The sequence below is a fragment of the Schistocerca americana genome, chromosome 9 (genome assembly GCF_021461395.2).
Source record: "Schistocerca americana isolate TAMUIC-IGC-003095 chromosome 9, iqSchAmer2.1, whole genome shotgun sequence".
NCBI classification, from domain to species: Eukaryota; Metazoa; Arthropoda; class Insecta; order Orthoptera; family Acrididae; genus Schistocerca; species Schistocerca americana.
Window position 1 is genome coordinate 21,944,859 of NC_060127.1, and position 15,576 is coordinate 21,960,434.

At 44.0% G+C, this 15,576-nt stretch overlaps 1 pseudogene; it reads right to left on the reverse strand.

The window, feature by feature from the left end:
- Positions 1 to 804: 804 nt before the first annotated feature.
- Positions 805 to 922, reverse strand: LOC124551590 (annotated as a pseudogene).
- Between the last annotated feature and the right edge of the window lie 14,654 nt (positions 923 to 15,576).

Sequence of the window (15,576 nt, forward strand, 5' to 3'; positions counted from 1 at the left end):
TAAATACAGATAAATGTAAATTAATGCAGATGAATAGGAAAAAGAATCCTGTAATGTTTGAATTCTCCATTAGTAGTGTAGCGCTTGACACAGTCACGTGGATTAAATATCTGCAGAGCGATATGAAGTGGGACAAGCATATAATGACAGTTGTGGGGAAGGCGGATAGTCGTCTTCGGTTCATTGGTAGAATTTTGGGAAGACGTGGTTCATCTGTAAAGGAGACCGCTTACTAAACACTAATGCGACCTATTCTTGAGTACTGCTCGAGCGTTTCGGATCCCTATCATGTCTGATTGAGGGAGGACATAGTAGCAATTCAGAGGCGGGGTGCTAGATTTGTTACTGGTAGGTTTGATCATCACGCGAGTGTTACGGAAATGCTTCAGGAACTCGAGTCGGAGTCTCTAGAGGAAAGGAGGCGTTCTTCTCGTGAATCACTACTGAGGAAATTTAGGGAACCAGCATTTGAGGACTGCAGTGCAATTTTACTGCCGCCAACTTACATTTCGCGGAAAGACCACAAAAGATAAGAGAGATTAGGGCTCGTACAGAGGCATATCGGCAGTCATTTTTCCCTCGTTCTGTTTGGGAGTGGAACAGGGAGTAATTGTGGTACGAGGTACCCTCCGCCACGCACCTTAGATTGCGGAGTATGTATGTAGATGTAGATGCGGATAGGAGGGGCGTGGGGTCAGCATACCGCTCTCCCGGTCGTTATGATGGTATTCTTGACCGAAGCCGCTACTATTCGGTCGAGTAGCTCCTCAATTGGTATCACGAGGCTGAGTGCACCCCGAAAAATGGCAACAGCGCATGGCGGCTTGGATGGTCACCCATCCAAGTGCTGGCCACGCCCGACAGCGCTTAAATTCAGTGATCTCACGGGAACCGGTGTATCCACTGCGGCAAGGCCGTTGCCCCAGCATTCTTTTATAAAAACGGAAATAAAATTCAGGTAATCCGAAAGCCCGCCAAAACGCTCCATTCGAGTCATGTGATGCCTGAGACGTCATTGGCTAGCTCGCTGCCCCTACCGTCATAATGCTAATTCACAGTGACGTCTTGTTTTGGAATTTATGTTTCGGAAAATGGGTTACAAATGGTGTGGAGTACCATACTGTACAAAACATCTATGAAAACTCCTGAAAAGTTGTTACTGAGCCTTCCAGACAATAGTAAGATGCGTAAAATGTGGTTCCACTGTACCGGCAGATTGTCACCAAGTCGACGCACAAGTTCACAAACTTAATTAAAATGTGTTGACATTAATTTACCTCCGAGATATGTTTTTCCATTATTACAAAGAAGGACAGCGTCATTCGACGAAATTAAACTCTTCGTGAAAACTGCCATTTTACCCACTTTCACTTAAATTACTCGGTAGCTCACTTGTTAGAACTGTAGAGCGTCAAATGTAACAAGATGATGTCCACAGATCGCTGGTTCGAATGCAACCCGAAAGAATATTTCAATCTGCTTGTAAAACCCCTTGACAGTCCTCTCATATGAAAACTCAGTCACAACTACAAAAGCCGGCCGAAGTGGCCGTGCGGTTAAAGGCGCTGCAGTCTGGAACCACGAGGCCGCTACGGTCGCAGGTTCGAATCCTGCCTCGGGCATGGATGTTTGTGATGTCCTTAGGTTAGTTAGGTTTAACTAGTTCTAAGTTCTAGGGGACTAATGACCTCAGCAGTTGAGTCCCATAGTGCTCAGAGCCATTTGAACCATTTGAACAACTACAAAACTTCACTTTACCGATCAGAAACTGAAAATTATTTTTTCCTTGCTGTCTACATGCCCTTACATTTGCAATCGCTGTTCAAACACGTCACGTTCAAAACGATATTTTCTAGTTCATGTAGCCACACACTTTTTATTTTATTGCAAACAACGCTTTTTATCTTGGTACTGTCCAGCTAGGGATTCTTGTTGTCTAAACTTATGAAGTTTCATCATCTTACATATAGATGAAGTAAGTCTGCTTCAGACACTGACTTAGTTTACACTCACGAATATCGCAACCGTCACGTTTGTGTTAATTGCGTGTTGTACACGCTTTATACCTTTTCATACAGAAAACCTCTTCGTCCTACATCTCGTTGTATGGTACTAGCAATGCTTTCCAGAAAATGTGAATTGTTTTTTCGCAAAGTAAATGCATTTATCCTCTGTCGTCCATTTCTCAGATTAATATGGAGATATATATACTACATCCCACAATCGAAACAAGTGCAAAGATCAGCTCTTGCTTACGCTGTTTTCGCATTTCGTGTAAAACTTTAAAAATGTATTACGTTACCAGTACTCGAACGTGTGACCTTTCCATCCGCACTCAAATACGCTGTCCGTTGCGCCACAAAGCATCTGGTGAGAGTGTTCTGGAGAGTAAATCAGCACTAAGGTTTGTCAAGAATAATTTTATTCTGCTTTGGGCAGTAGCTCATGACTGACAGTTGACAATCTAGTATAATATAATGACCCATTTGCAAAAGTTCTACAATCCTCAGTTTTGAGCGAATTTAATGATGTTGCAGGGAGCAGAGACAAGAATGCCCATCGTTCCACTTATCGCCACTCCAAATTGATCGAGCATAAATGTATCAGCTTTCGCAAGGATGCCACTATCAGCGTCCACAAAACCTCTTTCTACTACTACTTAAAAGCTGTAATTGCGTTTTTCTTCACTAAATAGGTAAGCTGTTTGCAGAAAAAGCATGTAAAAACCTCGTAACTGCGGCTAACACTTATGACACACGTAGAGTCTCGTCTTACGTTTAATCTCTGACCCCACCAGAACTTCAGCCAATAACACAGCGTTTTCGATCACGTGGCCAAACTTGATATTTAACAATTTTTAAGTTTTAATTACATAAAAATAACTTTCCGTGGGAATATTACCATAAATGCTATTTAGATGTTATAATTAATCACAATAAGAACAATCCGAATCATGTTTCTAAAACAGGAAAATAGCGTATTGTAATGACACATTCCGACGCAGAGACATACAATACCTTGAAGGGTGCGCTAAAGATTAAATTGAGAGGCATGTAGATTATAATCTTTGTAATGTTCACATTGGATTCTCTTTTGTTTCATACTCCAAGAAGGAGCTAAGAGACACTTTCGATTGTTGCCTTGTAGAGGATGGACGTAATTTTTGGTGTGTGCGGAAAGGCAGCCATATTGTTAGTGTTTATGGTTTGTGAGATGAGCAGAGCAAGCCTTATTGTGTTGTGAATTAAAAATAGTGAGCAGTATCTAAGTTTTACGAGAATTATTTAAAGCGACGTAGCATTGTATTCCTTGGTTTCCACCGTCTTCGTGAAGTGAACCGATGCCGACTCAGGAAGGTACACACGGTCAAAAAAGAGAAGAACATCGATGGTGACTAATGAATATTGTGGCAGAAGGACGAGTTTTATGTCTAAGGTGAGAACTCTGAATAAATCAACAATGACGTAGAATTCAAAAATGTAATTAATCGGAATGGTAAATTATATTACAGGCAAATTTCACGCAGCACTGAATTTGTCCGCATTCAAGCCGGTCAATACAGTCCGTAAAAAGCCTTTCAAAAATTCTAAAGCTACAGTTCCATGTCCATAATTTTTCCTCTTTTCAAAAAACCAAAAATTTAATTTTTTTTATTTATTTCGCCACAGTATTCTGCAAACAGTTTTCAGCTCTCGTGCTTATATCATAGACCGCAGTCGATTGTTCCTAGCCCGACCAAATTTTCGTGTTTCCGGAGACAGTCTCTCACCCGCCTAAGCTACCCTACCCTGCTCTCCATTTGTTTATTGTCTCGAATCTAGCTTTCCATAAACCGATTTCCCAATATTACTACTCGTCGATCGTCTAAACACCCCCGTATCGAATCTGGAATTGGGGTTTGGCAGCCGGTTCTGAGCTTCCGCAATCAGCATTCGTGCCACGTAGAGGAGATTCAGGTACTGCCTGATAATGCGCAATATCAGCGTCGGGAAATGTGGCATACCGGCGATTCTGCTGCTAGGCGCTGCTGCCTCGTGAGAATGTCGCGTAACACTTCTGAGGGCTCACCAACCGCCCTGAAGTGGGTGTCGACTGTATACCACCATTTCTTTGTTCCGTGTTAAAAAGAGTGTTGAAGATTCTTTTTTTTTGTGTTTCCGGCACATACATTTCAAAGAAGTGTTTTTACCTATTAGATGTGTGTCCTAGAATACTATACTGAAATAGTACCTCACCTTAGCAACAATAATATCCTCAGCAAATCATAGTTTGGGTTTCACAAGGGTTGCTCTACTGAGAATGCCATTTACATGTTCACACACCAGATATTACAAGCATTAAATAACAAAATAGCACCGGTAGGTACTTTCTGTGACCTATCCAAGACATTTGATTATGTGAATCATACTACACTCCTAGATAAATTTAAGTTTTATGGGATTGATGGTATAGCCAACCAATGGATGATGTAGCACCACATTTCAAAAGCTTCTATTCTCCTCTCGTCTGAACTATTTATCGTTCATGTTTCACTTCCATACATGCCTACATTCCATACAAATACTTCCAGAAAAGACTTCCTAGCACTTAAATTTAAATTCGATGTTAAACAAACTTCTCTCCTTAAGAAACGCTTTCCTTACCATTGCCAGTCTATATTTTTATATTCTCTCTGTTTCGACCATCATCAGTGTTTTTGCTCCCCAAATAGCAAAACTCATTTACTACCTTAGGTGCCTCATTTCTTAACCTAATTCCCTCAGCATCACCGGATTTAATTCGACTACGTTCCAGTATGCTCATTTTGCTTTTGTTGACGTTCATCTTATATCCTCCTTTCAAGACACTATCCATTTCGTTCAAGTAATCTTCCAGGTCCTTTGCTGTCTCTGCCAGATTTACAATCATCGGCAAACTCAAAGTTTTTATTTCTTCTCCAAGAATTTTAATTCCTACTCCAAATTTTTCTTTCGTTTCCTTTCAAATGATTCAAATGGCTCTGAGCACTATGGGTCTTAACATCTAAGGTCATCAGTCCCCTAAGTAACCTAAGGACATCACACACTTGACTGCCCGAGGCAGGATTCGAACCTGCGACCTTAGCGGTCGCGCGGTTCCAGACTGAAGCGCCTAGAACCGCTTGGCCACAGTAGCCGGCTCGTTTCCTTTACTGCTTGCTCAATATATAGATTGAATAACATCGGGGATAGGCTACAGCACTGTCTCACTCCCTTCCGAACCACTGCTTCCCTTTAATGCCCCTCGGCTCTTAATAACTGCCATCTGGTTTCCGCACAAATTGTAAATAGCCTTTCGCTCCCTGCATTTTACCCCTGCCGCCTTCAGAATTTGAAAGAGAGTATTCCACTCAACATTAGTTCAAATGGCTCCAAGCACTATGGGACTTTTGAGGTCATCAGTCCCCTAGACTTAGAACTACTTAAACCTAACTAACCTAAGGACATCACACACATAGATGCCCGAGGCAGGATTCGAACCTGCGACTGTAGCAGCAGCGCGGTTCCGGATTGAAGCGCCTAGATCCGCTCGGCCACAGCGGCCGGCCCAATGAACATTGTCAAAAGCTTTCTCTAAGTCTACAAACGCTAGAAGCGTAGGTTTGCCTCACGTGTTCCAACATTTCTTCGGAATCCAAACTGATCTTCCCTGAGGCCGGCTTCTAACAATTTTTCCATTCGTCTGTAAAGAATTCGTGTTAGTATTTTGCAGCCGTGACTTCGGTAATTTTAACACTGTCAACGCCTGCTTTCTTTTGGTTTCACTGAAGAAATTTTGGAGTAACACGCTGAATTATTCGTATTTTATCAGTGTTTTGATATCTGTGCAATAGGAGATTGTTGGACTCTTGTGAAGTAGCAAATGACCCGTGATAAATGTCCAGCACCTTTCCCACGCCCGTTGTTTCCTTATCTTGGGGCGTCCACTGACGTGTCACAAGTTTCATACTCGCAGCTTCTTTTTTCTTCTTTTTTGCGAGGTGATAATTAAAACTCTACGACTTCCTCTCCTACGTTCTGTGGAGGCATCGGCGCGCAGAAATCAACTATCGGGTGGTGTAGACGTCCGCCAGCGTGTCAACCGGTGCTTCGCCCTGGTTCGCCCCGCTTGGGCACACCAGGGGACAGGGGCTGGCGAAGGAAAGAGAGAGGGAGTGACAGTCACGGCGAAACCGCTACCCGGAAGCGGCGACTCAGCTAAGCGGCCCGGGGCGCTTCCGGCGTCCCAGAAACCTGGCCGGTGGCACTTCACTCCCTGACTCCCCAATCCCCAACAACCTCTCACACAGGCCGCTGACGGGATGGACAGGTCGTCACGCTCTGCTGCGGCCCACAGGATGTGTCGGTCACATTATGGAGGGGGAGACTCATATGCTAAAACGTGAGGCGCCACGTGAAACGGGACATACCGAAAGGAACGATACTTCAGTTCAGTACAGGGTCATCGAAAAGTCGCGCACATCACAAACATAGCAATCAAGTATATGCAGGGTGTAAATGGTACAAGTTAATCCTGTTAGTAGAACACAAGTAACTGATTTAAAACGTCTAGTGACATAAGTTGCAGTTGTTTCAGAGAAAATGCCTTTTTTGCATGCTGCACATCGAGATTTTTATTTTAATTTATGCACCCAGAAGCGTTTCGCCTTTCTTACAAGGTATCTTCAGTGGGTGTCGCGAAACATTACATTATTTGTCCATTTTTACATAAAAAACGTTATGGTTTCACATCTAGGTTATAGATTTAAAAACAGTCCCTTAACTTTTTTTATCAAATGGAAAGGTACTTACAGGTAACTTGTAATTCATTGCACCTGAGCAAACTGCTTTTTCTCATCTGGCAACCAGGTGGACATCTTACAGTTCACTGTTTATGTTACACATCACTGTAACTGCCATCGTTTTAATACAGAGTTTCATTTGTTTTTCTAAGTGTTACCAACATTCTCAGTTTTCTGCATTCAACTGCGTTGTGAATATGTGTGTGTGTGTGTGTGTGTGTGTGTGTGTGTGTTTTTTAGAGAAGGAGAGAGAGAGATTTTTTAAATAAAATAAAAATTATTTATTTATTTATTTATATTATTCATTTAATATATGTCGAGGCAAAAGGTGTTGCGAGAGCAGCTGTACGAATTTAACGAGAATGCTTCCCACAACAAAGACTTCCTGCACGATCGGCATTTGTTTCTGTTCACCAAAGCTTTGTATCATCATAATTCTCTACTTTTATTCGATAGTTTTGAGATTCATACGCAACAAAGTTTAGTAGTTATCTTCAATTCTGTATTGGAAACGTACTATCTGTTCTGATATCCTTTCGTTTTATTATTAACTAAATCACGACAGAATAAGGTTACGAGTACGCATTTAATTTGCACATATTGAGAGATTCTGCCTCTTTACTGCCCCGAGCGGAAGGCAGATGCCCAGGACGTGATGAGTGTACGTTGCGAGCTGAGGGACAAATTCTGGACCGCACCCACGAGGACGCTACGCAGAGTACTAGAACAATCGCCCGCCAAGTGGGTGTATCACACACTGTCGTTCACCACTCTCTGAAAGAGCAGAGTATGCAGCCTTACCACGTTCAACGCGCGCAAGCGTTGGAAGAGCAAGATTTCTCTCCGCGACGAGAATTCTGAGAGTGGCTTTCATTACAAAGTGCGCAACATGATTTTGTAATCAAAATAATCGTCATAGATGAAGCGTGTTTCACTCGCGACGGAATAACCAATTTACATAACGTGCACACGAAGAAAACGGTTTATTGACACACAGTCAACATGGATTTAGAAAACATCGTTCCTGTGAAACGCAACTAGCTCTTTATTCACACGAAGTGTTGAGTGCTATTGACAAGGGATTTCAGGTAGATTCCGTATTTTTGGATTTCCGGAAGGCTTTAGAGACGGTACCACACAAGCAGTTCGCAGTGAAATTGCGTGCTTATAGAACATCGTCTCTATTATGTGACTGGATTTGTGATTCCCTGTCAGAGAGGTCACAGTTCGTAGTAATTGACGTAAAGTCATCGGGTAAAACAGAAGTGATTTCTGGCGTTCCCCAAGGTAGTATTATGGGCCCTTTGCTGTTCCTTATCTATATAAACGATTTGGGAGACAATCTGAGCAGCCGTCTTCGGTTGTTTGCAGATCACGCTGTCGTTTATCGACGAATAAAGTCATCAGAAGATCAAAACAAACTGCAAAACGATTTATAAATGATAGCTGAATGGCGCGAAAAATGGCAGCTGACCCTAAATAACGGAAAGTGTGAGGTCATTCACATGAGTGCTAAAAGAAACTCGTTAAATTTGGGTTACACGATAAATCAGTCTAATCTAAAAGCCGTAAATTCAACCATATACCTAGGTATTACAATTACGAACAACTTAAATTGGAAGGAACACATAGAAAATGTTGTGGGGAAGGCTAACCAAAGACTGCGTTTTATTGGCAGGACACTTAGAAAATGTAAAGACCTACTAAGGAGACTGCCTCTACACTACGCTTGTTCGTCCTCTTTTAGAATACTGATGGCGGTGTGGGATCTTTACAAGATAGGACTGACGGAGTACATCGAAAAAGTTAGAAGAAGGGCAGCACGTTTTGAAGTATCGCGAAATATGGGAGAGAGAGTGTCACAGAAATGATAAAGGATTTGGGCTGGACATCGTTAAGAGAAAGGCTTTTTTCGTTGCGACGGACACCGACCTACATAGGGAGGAACGATCACTACGATAAAATAAGGGAAATCAGAGCTCGTACGGAAAGGTGTAAGTGTTCATTCTTTCCGCGCGCTATACGAGATTGGAATAGTAGAGAATTGTGAAGGTGTTTTGATGAACCCTCTGCCAGGCACTGAAATGTAATTTGCCGAGTATCCATGTAGATGGATGTAGAAATCCGTGCCAAATAGTAGCAACAAGTTTTCGGTGCCGCTTTCCGTAAATCTCTGGGCTGCTATAATGGATTATTACAGTACTGGGCCTACATTCTACCTGCACGATTGATTGTTAATAATTACCAGAATTTTCTAGAGAAAACATTGCTACCAACTTTGCTAGAAAATATTCCGTTGACCGTACGTCATAACATGTGGTTTCTCCACGACGGTGCTCAACCCCACATTAGTCAGAGAGTACGATGATTTTTGAGTACACGATTTCAAGGACGTTGGATAGGGCAATTTCGTCCACGTCTCAGGTCAGCACGCAGTCCTGATTTAAATCCACTGGATTTTTACTTTTGGGGCCGTAAGAAGGAACTTAAATAAACAAATGATGTGGACGAACTTACGCAGAGGATTTTAGATGCTGCCAATACTATAAAGACAAATGTGCGTGTGTGCAAACGGGTGCTACAAAACTGGTTTCGCCGTAATTAAGCACGTATCGATTCGAATGGCTGGGATTTTGAACGCTTGTCGTAGTATTGGTGTAATAGGAAACAAACTAATGTGGTTTCATTTTCGTCACGGTACTGTTGTAGAAAACAAAATTAATTTGAATTTAATTTGCGTTATGGTATTGTTGTAAATAGAGGAATCAGTTGACTGCAATTAACGCACAACAAGTTACGTTGTGATTGGTTGATTTCGTACTAAGGAAAACACATTTTATTTGAAGTCAGCTTTTCCTTACTACCACGACCTTCGTAATGGTAATGTTGTAAAAGAGAACACGTCTGTTTGTACATAATTCATTGTTTACATAAAACGAAATGTACGTTCTTGACAACCCAGAGACTGTTTACACTGCGTGTTTCGGTAGTACCTAGCAGCCGCGCCGCGCCCTTATACAAGTCCAATGTTTACATAGCTCTGGTCCGTCCGTTACCTTTGTATGAACGCCGCGTCACTGTCGGCAATACATAAGCAAGGTCATGTGTCGTCAGCTGACAATGTAAACGGAAATGTGCGTACTATCAAACGTACAAATGTCTGTCTTTTAGAAATACAAAAATAAAGAACATGATACGACATTTCATTAGACCTTTTTGCAAAGCACGGCGAGATGTACCACTTGTATAATTTTGGCAGATTATACCGTTTACCCTGTGTGCAGGGTGAACCTTAACAAAGCAGACAAACTGCATGGACAGATTTCTGACTGGAAATAGAGGAAAAAAGATCCTGTGAACTTGTGTTGTCACATCGACAACAAATCTTCCTGGAACACAGTGCAGGGTGTTTCAGATAGGACTTTACTACTTCAAAACTTGAGAGAAGATATAGCGCTGAGTTTAGTGTTACTTTGAAGAGAAACACATCACTTTTTTTTTACCTTAAACCAAAGATGTCGTATGTGGCTTCCGTTGGTTATCCAGCACACATCCCATCAGAAGTCAAATTTCTTCCCAAACTCGCTGTTGCATTGCAGGTGTAGCTTGCTCAGTGGCGACGTCAATTCTTGCTCTGAGTTCAGGCAGAAAAGCCGGCACAGTAGCTACGCACGCGATATCCTTGATGAATCCCAATAAAAAAAAATGAGTGGTGTCAAGTCTGGGGAACGTGGGGGCCATGCAATTGGTGCGTCACAGTCAATCCATTGACCTGGAAAGCGGTCACTGAGAAAATCCCGGACATCAGCCAGGTAGTGGGGTGGTGCACCATCTTGCATGAAATAAACAGTTCGTTCTTGGTCATCCTCATCGGTCTGTGGTATCAAAAACTGTTGTAACATATCCAGGTACACTATCCCGTTGATGCTACTCTCACGGAAAAGTCGAGCCGTACATTTTGTTCTTGCTCAATGCACAAAAACGTTCAGTTTAGGGCTGTCACGAACAGGCCAACTTTGAGGATCTTAGCGTACTTGTTACGGAAATTACGCAGAACGGGTTGTCGCCGACTTCGATTCTTCAAACAAAAAAACATGCACGGGTCCAATGAAGACAGCCATCTTTAACGCAACTGCCGCTAGCGCTCCTTACGGTGCGATTCGGCACTAGCGAAAAACTCGAGACAAAACTTGATATATTTCCCTACAAACTGAACTTACAATCACCTCTGTAGGTACTATGAATTAATTTATACGAATTTTCAAAGTTGCTAACTCCAATTTTAAACACCCTGCACAGAGCTGCATCCCACCCACGTCACAGCAGATGTCCAAAGTGACTTCCATGAGATGCAATGCACGCTTTCACACGTCGCATCATGGATTGCTCCAGTCTTTCGCAGGTTCCGGTCTCTCTCCTAATAGCGTCTCAGGGGTAACGAACACGCCGTTTTACGGTCGGCACATCATGGATTGGTTCAGCATACTCAGAGCCTTTCAGATGTCCCCACAGGTAAAAATGCAGGGGGTTTTAATTCCGGTGATCTAGCAGGCCATGTTAAAGGACCTCCGCGTCCTTTCCAATGTTGCCTTGGTGCTAGACCAAATATACACCTAACTGACTTCGTCTGCATCAAACTGGTACTCCATATTATTGGGAAGAAAAAAATTCAGTAATTACACTACTGGCCATTAAAATTGCTACACCACGAAGATTACATGCTACAGACGCGAAATTTAACCGACAGGAAGAAGATGCTGTGATATGCAAATGATTAGCTTTTCAGAGCATTCACACAAGGTTGGCATCGGTGGCGGCACCTACAACGTGCTGACATGAGGAAAGTTTCCAACCGATTTCTCATACACAAACAGCAGTTGACTGGGGTTGCCTGGTGAAACGTTGTTGTGATGCCCCGTGTGAGGCACTTTGATAAAGTTCGGATTCTTGTCTATCGCGATTGCGGTTTATTGTGACGCGACATTACTGCTCGCGTTGATCGAGATCCAATGACTGTTAGCAGAATATGGAATCGGTGGGTTCAAGAGGGTAATACGGAACGCCGTGGTGGATCCCAACGGCCTCGTATCACTAGCAGGCTGTAACGGATCGTGCAGCCACGTCTCGATCCCTGAGTCAACAGATGGGGACAACAACCATCTGCACGAACAGTTCGACGACGTTTGCAGCAGCATGGACTATCAACTCGGAGACCATGGCTGCATCACAGACAGGAGCGTCTGCGATGGTGTACTCAACGACGAACCTGGGTGCACGAATGGCAAAACATCATTTTTTCCGATGAATCCAGGTTCTGTTTACAGCATCATGATGGTCGCATCCGTGTTTGGCGACACAGCGGTGAACGCACATTGGAAGCGTGCATTCGTCATTCCCATACTCGCGTATCACCCGGCATGATGGCATGGGGTGCCATTGGTTACACGTCTCGACCTCTTGTTCACATTGACGATACTTTGTACAGTGGACGTTACATTTCAGATGTGTTACGACCCGTGGCTCTACCCTTCATTCGATCCCTGCGAAACCCCACATTTCAGCAGTATAATGCACGACCGCATGTTGCAGGTCCTGTACGGACCTTTCTGGATACAGAAAATATTCGACTGCTACCCTGGCCAGCACGTTCTCCAGGTCTCTCACAAACTGAAAACGTCTGGTCAATGGTGGCCGAACAACTGGCTCGTCACAATACGCCAGTCACTACTCTTGATGAACTGTGGTATCGTGTTGTAGCTGCATGAGCAGCTGTACCTGTACACGCCATCCAAGCTCTTTTTGACTCAATGCCCAGGCGTATCTAGGCCGTTATTACGGCCAGAGGTGGTTGTTCTGGGTACTGATTTCTCAGGATCTATGCACCCAAACTGCGTGAAAATGTAATCACAAGTCAGTTATAGTATAACATATTTGTCCAATGAATATCCGATTATCATCTGCATTTCTTCTTGGTGTAGCAATTTTAATGGCCAGTAGTGTAATAAGTTTTTAGTAGCAACGTGTCTCAGCTTGCGCAGTAGGAAGACAGTACGAGCTAGTTTGCCACGTAGATAATTTGTATGCATATCTAACGTGAGTTTTTTAATTTAAATTCAATCCCAGTAATTTGACGCTTTTAGTATCTGGTTAACGGTGTGGCCGTGCGGTTCTAGGCGCTTCAGTTTGGAACCGCGTGACCGCTACGGTCGCAGGTTCGAATCCTGCCTCGGGCATGAATGTGTGTGATGTCCTTAGGTTAGTTAGGTTTAAGTAGTTCTAAGTTCTAGGGGACTGATGACCACAGCTGTTAAGTCCCATAATGCTCAGAGCCATTTGAACCATTTGAACCCGTAGTGCTCAGAGCCAGCCATTTGTATCTGGTTAAAATGTCTTTTGAGTTCGTCAGTTTTTATTTTATTTACAGGTAAAAGATCGGCCCTGCAGCAGTCGCTGTTCATTACAGTTGCTACTTTATTGTATTGAAAGACACCATGAACATTTTCTCCATCTTTAATCAGTGTCATGTCATCAGCAGAGAGTATATTTTCACACGGCATGTAATTTGGGACGCCATTGACGTACACACTGAACAGGAAAGGCCAAAGCACTGAGCCTTGTGGGATTCCCCTCTTTATTTTGATGGGTGTTGAGTTTTGGTTGTCTGCCTGCACTAATTGTATTCTGTTGCTTAAATATGACTGAAATACTTTTAACATCTTATCTGGAACACCATATGTTCTACCTTTTTTAACAGTGTGTAATACAGTCAAAGGCTCTAAATAAGTCTTACAGTGTTACGCAAGTGATTTTCTTGTTCTCAAATCTTTCATGCACTAATCATCCAGAACATTACGATCAGCTACCTAATGACCGGTATGTCCAACTTTAGCACGAATAGCAGCGGCTACGCCTCGTGTCATTGAAGCAATGAGGCCTTCCTAGTTCACTGGAGGGAGTTGGCACCACATCTGCACACGCAAGCCACCTAATTCCTGCAAACTCCGTGGAGGAGTGCGATGAGCTCTGACACAGTTTTCAATCACATCCCAGATGTGCTCGACCGTGTTCGGATCTGGCCAGCATATCAACTGGAACTCGCCACAGTGTTCCTCGAACCACTCTATCACACTCTCGGTTTTGTGACACTGCGCATTATCGTGCTGAAAAATGTCACCGCCGTCGGGAAACATGGTCGTCAGGAAGGGGTGTACGTGGTCTGAAAACTGTGTACGATACTGCTTGGCTGTGAAGGTGCCCTGCCCGGCCTCCCCTGGACTCACGGATGCCCTCGTGCATGTTCCCCAGACCACAGTGCAGTCGCCGCCAGCCTGTCTCGCTGCCGCAGTGCAGGCGTCATGGAACTATCCCCCTGGGAGACGACTGATTTGCGCCCTCCCATCGGCGTGATGAAGGTGTTGTTGTTGTTGTCGTCTTCAGTCCTGACACTGGTTTGATGCAGCTCTCCACGCTATTCTATCCTGTGCAAGCTTCTTCATCTCCCAGTGACTACCGGAGCCTACATCCTTCTGAATCTGCTTAGTGTATTCATCACTTGGTCTCCCTCTACGAATTTTACCCTCCACGCTGCCCTCCAATACTAAATTGGTGATCCCTTGATGCCTCAGAACATGTCCTATCAACCGATCCCTTCATCTAGTCAAGTTGTGCCACAAACTCCTCTCCTCCCCAATCCTATTCATTACCTCCATTAGTTATGTGATCTACTCATCTAATCTTCAGCATTCTTCTGTAGCACCACATTTCGAAAGCTTCTATTCTGTTCTATTCTTTTCTCTATGAAGAAGATATCGGGATTAAAAAAAAAAAGGTCCAAATGGCTCTATGCACTATGGGACTTAACATCTGAGGTCAACAGTACCCTAAACTTAGAACTACCTAAACGTAACTAACATACGGACATCACACACATCCGTGCCCGAGGCAGGACTCGAACCTGCGACCGTAGCAGCAGCGCGGTTCCGGACTGAAGCTCCTAGAACCACTCGTCCACAGCGGCCGGCTATGGAGATTCACCAGACCACGCAACGCTCTGCCACGGCGCCAACGTCTAGTGCTGATGGTCATGTGACCATTTCAGTTGCAGTTGCTGATGTCGTGGCGTTAACATCGGCACGTGCATAGGTCGTCGGCTGCAAAGGCCCTTCGTTAGGAGTGATTCAAAATTCAAAAGCCTCCGAGCACTAAGGGACTTAACATCTACGGTCATCAGTCCCGTAGAACTTAGAACTACTTAAACCAAACTAACCTAAGGACATCACACAACACCCAGTCATCACGAGGCAGAGAAAATCCCTGACCCCGCCGGGAACTGAAACCGGGAACCCGGGCGCGGGAAGCGAGAACGCTACCGCACGACCACGAGCTGCGGGCGTTAGGAGTGTTCGGCACACTCGATGTGTTCAGAAACACTTATACTGCGCCAAACATTAAAGTGTGATGTTAGCTGCGCCACAGTTCGCCGCCTGCTGTATTTTACCAGTCTGCCCATCCTACTACGTCCGACATCTGTAGTGAGGGCTGGGCGTCCAACGCCTCGACATCTGAACTTGGCTTCGCCACGTGTTCAAGACATTCACCACAGCACTCCTCGAACACTGGACAAGGTGTGCAGTTTCCGAAATGCTCGTGCAGAGCCTCCGGACCATCACAATCTGCTCTCGGTCAAACAGATGGCCCGCCTTCCCGATTCTACACGCTCACTGATATTACCCGGGTTCCCGGGTTCGATTCCCGGCGGGGTCAGGGATTTTCTCTGC